This window comes from Penaeus monodon, chromosome 4 (assembly GCF_015228065.2).
Source record: "Penaeus monodon isolate SGIC_2016 chromosome 4, NSTDA_Pmon_1, whole genome shotgun sequence".
Classification (NCBI taxonomy): Eukaryota; Metazoa; Arthropoda; class Malacostraca; order Decapoda; family Penaeidae; genus Penaeus; species Penaeus monodon.
The window spans coordinates 57,717,500-57,724,999 of NC_051389.1; the positions used below are offsets into that span (position 1 = coordinate 57,717,500).

The following is a 7,500-nucleotide window of genomic DNA, read 5'->3' on the forward strand; positions in this document are numbered from 1 at the left end:
CTCTTCCCTCTCTCTCTCTCTCTCTCCCTCTTTTCTCTCTTTTCTATCTCTTTTTTTCTCTCTCCCTCTTTTTCTCTCTCTCTCTCTCCCTCTTTCCCTCTCTCTCCCTCCCTCTTCTCTCTTCTCTCCTCTCTCTCCCCTCTCCTCCCCTTCCCTTTCTTCTTCTCTCCTCTCTTTTCCCCTTCCTTCTCTCCCCTTCTCTTCCTCTCTCCTTCTCTCTTTCTCTCTCTCTCTTTTTTTTCTCTCTCCTTCTTCCCCCCTTTTTTGTTCCATTTTACATTGTTCTTTTTTCTTTTTTTTGTTTCTTTTCTCCACCCTTCCTTTTATATATTAATATTATTATATATTTTAATGTATACATTATTATATGTATTATGTGTGTTGCATAATACTTACAAACACATATAATATATATATATATATAAAACATATATATATTATTTATTAATTATGTGTGTGTGTGTGTGTGTGTGTGTGTGTGTGTGTGTGTGGTGTGTGTGTGTGTGTGTGTGTGTGTGTGTTTGTTGTGTGTGGGGTGTGTGTGTGTGTGTGTGTGTTTTTATATATATATTATCCTATATTTATATATATATAATTTTATATTTTTATCATATATATATATATATATATAAATACATATATCTAATACATACATACATACTACATACATACTAACATACATACATACTACATACTTACATCCCATACATACATACATACTACATCATACACAACAACACATACACACACACACACCCCACAAAACACACACACACACACACACCACACACACAACACACACACATATTATATTATAAAATATATATATATAATATATTATAATATATATATATAAAATAAATATATAAAATATATATATATAAAACACGACACAAAACAAAACAGTGACCCTCTCCTATGACACGTTCGAAGTAAACGACCGCCACCCACCTGGCGCACTGTGATCGATACCTCACCGGCGAATCGATCACGGACATAATGCCACCTTCACCTGCCGCCCCCCACCTACACCCCCCTCCTTCTCACCCCCCCCACCCAACCCCCCTCAGTTCCCCGGGGCCCGCTCATGCCATACGTCACCCGGCCTTTTAATACCACCTACTCCACGTGTCTCCCCTCCCACTCCTCCATACTCCCTCGTACCCCGTCCCCTTACCCTCCACCTATCTTCCCTCCTTCGGACCTTTTTCTCATCTCCTTCACTCACCCTCGTTTCTTCTACTCCCCCACCCCACCCTCTTTCTCCTTCGAGGAACTTTAAAATTAACGCAAACCCCCTTGGAGAAATTAATTACAGACTGCATTATCAACCATTATCGATTTAATTACATCAATTACTTACATAAATATCAAATTTGATTCAGTCTATCCCCTTCATAACCCGATACCGCAACTGATCTTCACGAATCTTAGAGAGAGAGAGAAGGAGAGAGAGAGAGGAGAGAGAGAGAGAAGGAGAGAGAGAGAGAGAGAGAGAGAGAGAGAGAGAGAGAGAGAGAGAGAGAGAGAGAGAGAGAGAGAGAGAGAGAGAGAGAGAGAGAGAGAGAAGGACGGGAAAACACACAAATCAAACAAACATATAAGTAAAGAAAAACAAAGAAAAAGAAAAAAGGAAAACGCGTTATTATTTTTCATTGATTTCTTCTCCTCCTCGCTTACTCATCATCATGTTTCCCTTCCACTCCCCTTCCTCCTCTTCCCTTCGTCCTCTCTCGTCCTCTATTTATCTATCGCCGAGAATTATTAACCTCCCTGACCTTACATAAGCCGGAGACGACCCCCCTACCCCTTTCAACCCCCCCCCCCCACTGAATCAGCTGGTGCGTGAAGTGTCACTGACAGATGAAAGGGAGCGCAGGGGGAGGGGGGGGGGGCAGAAGAGACGGAAGGATGGGAAGGAGTGAAGGAGGGAAGGAGAGAAATAGGGAAGAAGAAGGAAGGAGGGAGGGAGGGAGGGAGGGAGGGAGGGAGGGAGAGAGGAGAAGAGAAAAAAAGAGAATAGAGAAGAGAGATAAAAGACAAAAAAGGAGAAAAAACTAAGAAAAGAAAAGAAGAAGAAAGAAAAGAATAGAATAGAAGAAAAGAGAATGAAAAAAATGATAAGAAATACAAAAGGGAAAGAGGGGTCGGGAAGAGAATGACTAATCGGAAGACCGGAAAGGAGAATTAGAGGGTCTGAGAAAGGGGGAGAGAGGAGGGGGAGAAGAGGGAGAGAGGGGGGAGATGAGGAAGAAAGAAGGGGAAGAAGAGGGGAAGAGGAGAGGAGAGGTGTGGAGAGGAGGGAGAGAGAAGGGGAAAGGAGAAAGAGAACAAGGAGAGAGGATGGGGAAAAGAGGGAGATAGGAGAGAAAGACTTGAGAGCGTGACGTTTCGAATCGAGGTTACACAGGTAGTGGGACACGATACATGACACGTGGAAATAGGGCACAGGAAGTGGGAGAAGATGTGAAGGAAGAACCCGTGATTACGAACACCAGAACGAACGACACAGGTAAAAGGAAAGTTAGGATCACGGGTGAAAAAAAAATCACAGGTGGTGGGGAAAAGGAAGCATCGTCCCGTCTCCAGAAAGCGGACAGACAGGAACCTGAGAAGGAAGAGGGAGAGGGAGAAAGAGGGAGGTAGAGAGGAGGGGAGAGAGGGGGAGAGACAGAGAGAAAGAGAGAGAGAGAGAGAGAGAGATGAGAGAGAGAGAGAGAGAGACTGAGAGAGAGAGAGAAGGAGAGAGAGAGAGAGAGAAGGAGAGAAGGAGAGAGAAAATGCGTTCGAATAGGGCATCAGGACCAGTAGGTGGGAAGGGAGGGGAGGGAGAGAGAGGAAAGGGAGGAGGGAGTGAGAGGAAGGAAAGGTGAGGGAGAGAGGAGAGAGGGAGGGGGAGTTGGGGAGGAAGGCAAGAGAGGCGGGGAGCATTTCCCCTGAAGTTTTAGAAACTCGCCAAAGTTACAAAAAAAGGAAAAACAAATATAGCGAACACAAACTACCCTCCGCCTCGACCAAGAACGGTTCATTACCCCGAACATAAAATAGAAAAAAACAAAAAATATCTTTAAACAATAACAAACAAACAAAAAAGAAACAGCAACAAGATGCAACATCGCAATTCCTGAGGAGGGATGAGTCACAGCAGGGGGGGGAGGGAGGGGTAGAAGATGAGGAAGGGAGGAGAGGGAGGGGGTATGGGCTACCTGCCAACACCCCCTCTCCCTCCCTATCATCTCTCTCCCTCTCCCTCTCCCTCTCCCCCTCCCCTTCTTCCCTTCTCCCTTCCCTGATTCTCACCTTTCCCCTCCTTATCCTTCTTATCATCCTCCTCTCTCTTCCTCCTTTCCCAACAAGGGAGCCTGGCGTCGACACCAATGCCACATCCGGTCGAGCTGTGTGCCATGTCCTCGCGGGGTTGGCACAGGTGACACAAGGGTCCGACAGGAGGAGGGGGGGGGGTAGGTAAGCAGAGGGAAGGAAAGGGAAAGGAAGGAAAAGGAAAGGAAGGGAGGAGTAAGGAAGAGAGGAGAAGAAGATGAGACTCCAAACAAGAGACTTGAGAAAAGCAGGGATGGGAATAGGAGAAGGAAAGTGGGTGGGGAAGGGGGAGGAAAGACGAGGGAGAGGGAGGTCGGGGGAGCTGGCAGGCGGGGCAGACAGATGGAAGGGGCAAGAGGGGAGGGGGAAGGGAGGGGGGGCATGAGCCGCGAGGAATCTTATCAGCTGTGATTCACCTCTCGCTCTCTAGGTCGCTCGCACTCGCTCGGCACTTCCACTCGTCCCTGTGGCAGCGTCCAGGAGGGGTGTGCAGCCTCCCACCTCCTCAACGCACACGGAGTAGTAGAGCTATGAATGTACAAAAAGTTATTTGTGTCCGCTGAGCCCAAGTCCGGCTATGTCACGGGGATGTAAACCGCACGGCTCTGCACAGCGGAACTACACGAGAACGCCACGTCATGAGTATACACGGAGGGAACACCGGCATCTCGCGTGATCAGCTGTTTCTAGCGCAGGTGTAGCACCGCCTATTTCCCAGTAAAGCCGCCGTTGGATCAGCACTCTATATAGCTTCACAGAAATGGCCTTGTTACAAATGCCACCACCTATGTCCCGCCAGCCCCACTGAACCTCATCATTCCCACTGTATCGTTACGCATCTATCGCCCTTTCAGCACCGCAGCGATAGACATATTTGGATCGTGTCTCACCGCAAGATGACGACATCGCGAGACAACTATCGCGAAGCCCCATAGAAGCCGTCCTTAACGACATTATTTACGGTGGCGTGACGTCAACCCCTACAATTCCCATCCATTATATCTACAAGGTGGCGCTACTGCTGCCGTCTCATCTCTCTCATCTCTCGCTCCTCCTCTTCCTCATCCTCTTCCTCTTCCTCTTCATCTCTCTCTCCTTGTATCACACGCGCTCGAATTCCCTCATGCAAGAATACCAGTTAGCATTCCAATCGAGCCAAAAGGATTAATAAACAATAACAAAAGGAAAATAACACGCATTCAAACAAACTAGAAAAAAAATCATAACCAGCAATCACATTAGAAAGAGAGAGAGAGAGAGAGAGAGAGAGAGAGAGAGAGAGAGAGAGAGAGAGAGAGAGAGAGAGAGAGAGAGAGAGAGAGGAGAGAGAGAGAGAGAGAGAGAGAGAGAGAGAGAGAGAGAGAGACTGGTAGACAGAAGGACAGACAAACACACAGACAGACAGACAGACCAGAAGAGAAACCATCCCCACTATTGTCATCCCTCCCTCTATTCGTACCCCTGGCCCTGACACTGGCACTGACAATAACAGGCACTCAAGCTTCATAATCACATCAGCGACATCCGCACTCCTTCATAATGCTACTTCAACAACTCACCAATTAAACTCCAAGTCTGTACAGGATCGTCACAAACTTACCTGGAGAGAGAAAATAGAAAAAAATTATCAAATGGGTTCAATTCATAAGACAAATATATCATCTATTCATAAGTCAATTATATCATCAACGAGGTTCAAGTTCATAAAGCGAATAAATGATCAAAAGGGTTCAGTTCATAAGGCTCATATATCATCAAAGGGATTCAATTCACAAGACAGAAAAATTATCGAAGGGGGTTCAATTCACAGGACAAATATATCATCAAAGGGATTCAATTTATACAACAGTTACATTCCAGACAGTGCACAAAGGACCATTTCAGTACATTAAAAGCTTACCTAAAAAAAAGATCAACAAGAATACCATTAAGAAGGTTCAATTTATACGACAGTTTACCTACACGGCGGTTCTCTTCACACAGTCACTCGGTATAGACCAATGTACGACGAGTCATTGGAACACGTCGTCTTTTGAAACTTGCGTACGTGTTGGAATTACTCCTACCGTAACTCATCCTCCCTATTTACATATCGGAATAATCTCCAAACAAACACAATACAGAAAAACAAGCAAATAAACAAAGAACCCGTGAGAGACATTCAGCTCAGAGACAATTTACTTAAAGACCGAAACTTAAGCTCTTGACAACAACGTTTCACTTGACATCCTGACAGCTGTGAGGTGAAGGGAGGAGGAAGGGAGGAGGAAGGGAGAAGGAAGGGAGGAGGGGGGAAGGGAGAAGGAAGGGGAGGAGAAAGAAAGGGGGAAGGAGAAGGAAGGGGTAAAAGGAAGGAAGGAAGGAGGAAAAGGGAACGTAAGTAGGAGAGAAGAGGGAGAATGAGGAGGAAAGGGAGAGGTGATGGAGATAGAAAGGAATGGAGGAAATGAGAAGGGGGGGGGGGGAGTAGTGATTGCTGAGATGATGGTGACTGACGATGAGGATGGAGATGTGGATGTGATGAGATAAGTGAATAGAGGAGATAAGTGGGGTGATGATGATGATGATGATGATGATGTGTGATGATGATGATGATGATGATGATGATGATGGTGATGATGATGATGGTGATGATGATGATGGTGATGATGATGATGATGATGATGATGATGATGATGATGATGATAAGGAAACAGGAAGACGATAAAGGAGGATGAAAGAGGGGGTTGGGGGGTATGCATAAGACCCCCCCCCCCTCCTCCTTTAAATGCCCCCTCAAAGCCATACAAAAGCTTTACGCGGCACAAATTTACTCTACAGCTAATTAAGTTTGGAAATGGGGAGGGGGAGGGGGGGGGAGGAGGGGCAAAAGAGCTCGTTAGGGTCGAGAATCCGCCCTAAAAGGGAAGAAAATAATCCGTAATGAAGAAAATGACCAAAAACACGGAGAAAAAATATATTCCGAAGGGACTAACAACCTGAGACGAAATAAATGAATAAATAAACATAAATAAATAAAATAAAATCGGAAATAAGACGCCCACGCCCTTCTGTTCATCACCTTCCGCTTCCGTGTAAGTGCCAAGAAAAAGGAAGAAGAGAAGGGAAAGGAAGGGGGAGAGAAAAGAGAAGACGAAGAAAAAAGATGGTAGAGAGGAAACAAAAATAAAGATAGGGAAAAAATGAAGCGACAAAAAGGAAAGACATGAAAATAGAGAAGAAGAAAAAAAAATAAGGGGAAAAAATACGAGGAAAAAGAAAAAAAGAAAAAGAAAACAAAAAGAAGAAAAAAACAATGATCTAGAAGCACAACAAAAAAGAAAGAAAGAAAAAAAATCAAGCCATGAAAATCCTTAATATTCTCAATGGGACCTAAAACACCATTCTGTCTTTAACGACCGGAATACCAGCACTGAATATAGATCACACGTATTGCAAAGTTGCTACACATACCACAGAGCAACAAACCTCCCCAATCTCATCCAGTTCCCAGTTTTTCTTTTCTTTTCTTTTTTTCAAATTTCGACCTAGTTCCAAAGCAATTTCATTAAGTTAAAGACGAACACACAAACTCCACACACACACGCACAAACTACGCAAATCACTAAAGCAAAATATTACGCAACTTTCCTAATATGGCAACCGCTAAAAAAGTACAGGAGAGAGAAATGAAGAGAAGAGAAGAGAGGAGAGGAGAAGAGAAGAGAAGACAAGACAAAAGAAGAGTAGAGAGATGAGAAGAGAAGAGAAGAAAGGATGTACAGAGACAAGACAAGTCAAGAAAAGAAAAGAAGAGAAGAGATGAAGAGAAAAAGTCACGAAAAGGATGAAAAAAACGAGAAGAGAAAAGATAAGAAGGCCAGACAGAAAAAAAAATGAAGAAAAGAGAAGAGAAGAGAAAAGAAAAGAACGAGAGAGGAAAGAGACCGAACTATCTCTTAGTTCAGGCTAATTAAGGACATCTCACAGACGACCAGCAGATAGCGAAGGGGTTAAGGAGACTCCATCGAAACTTCTCCTTCTCGCATTTCTTCAGAAGAGGGAGCAAATTGGCTCACTTTACGCACCATGAACCGCGGCTTACAGGTCCCTCCCTCCCTGTATCTCTTTTGGGGTCTCTGTTCCCACTCTCCTTTCTCTCTCTGCCTCTTTTATACTTCTCTCTCTCTCTCTCTCTCT

General features: G+C 44.6%; 1 protein-coding gene across 6 annotated transcripts in view; it reads right to left on the minus strand.

Moving 5' to 3' along the window:
* Nucleotides 1–7,500, minus strand: part of LOC119572376 (oxysterol-binding protein 1-like) — a 122,371-nt gene that overhangs the window by 64,733 nt on the left and 50,138 nt on the right. The gene's annotated exons all lie outside the window — the stretch shown is intronic.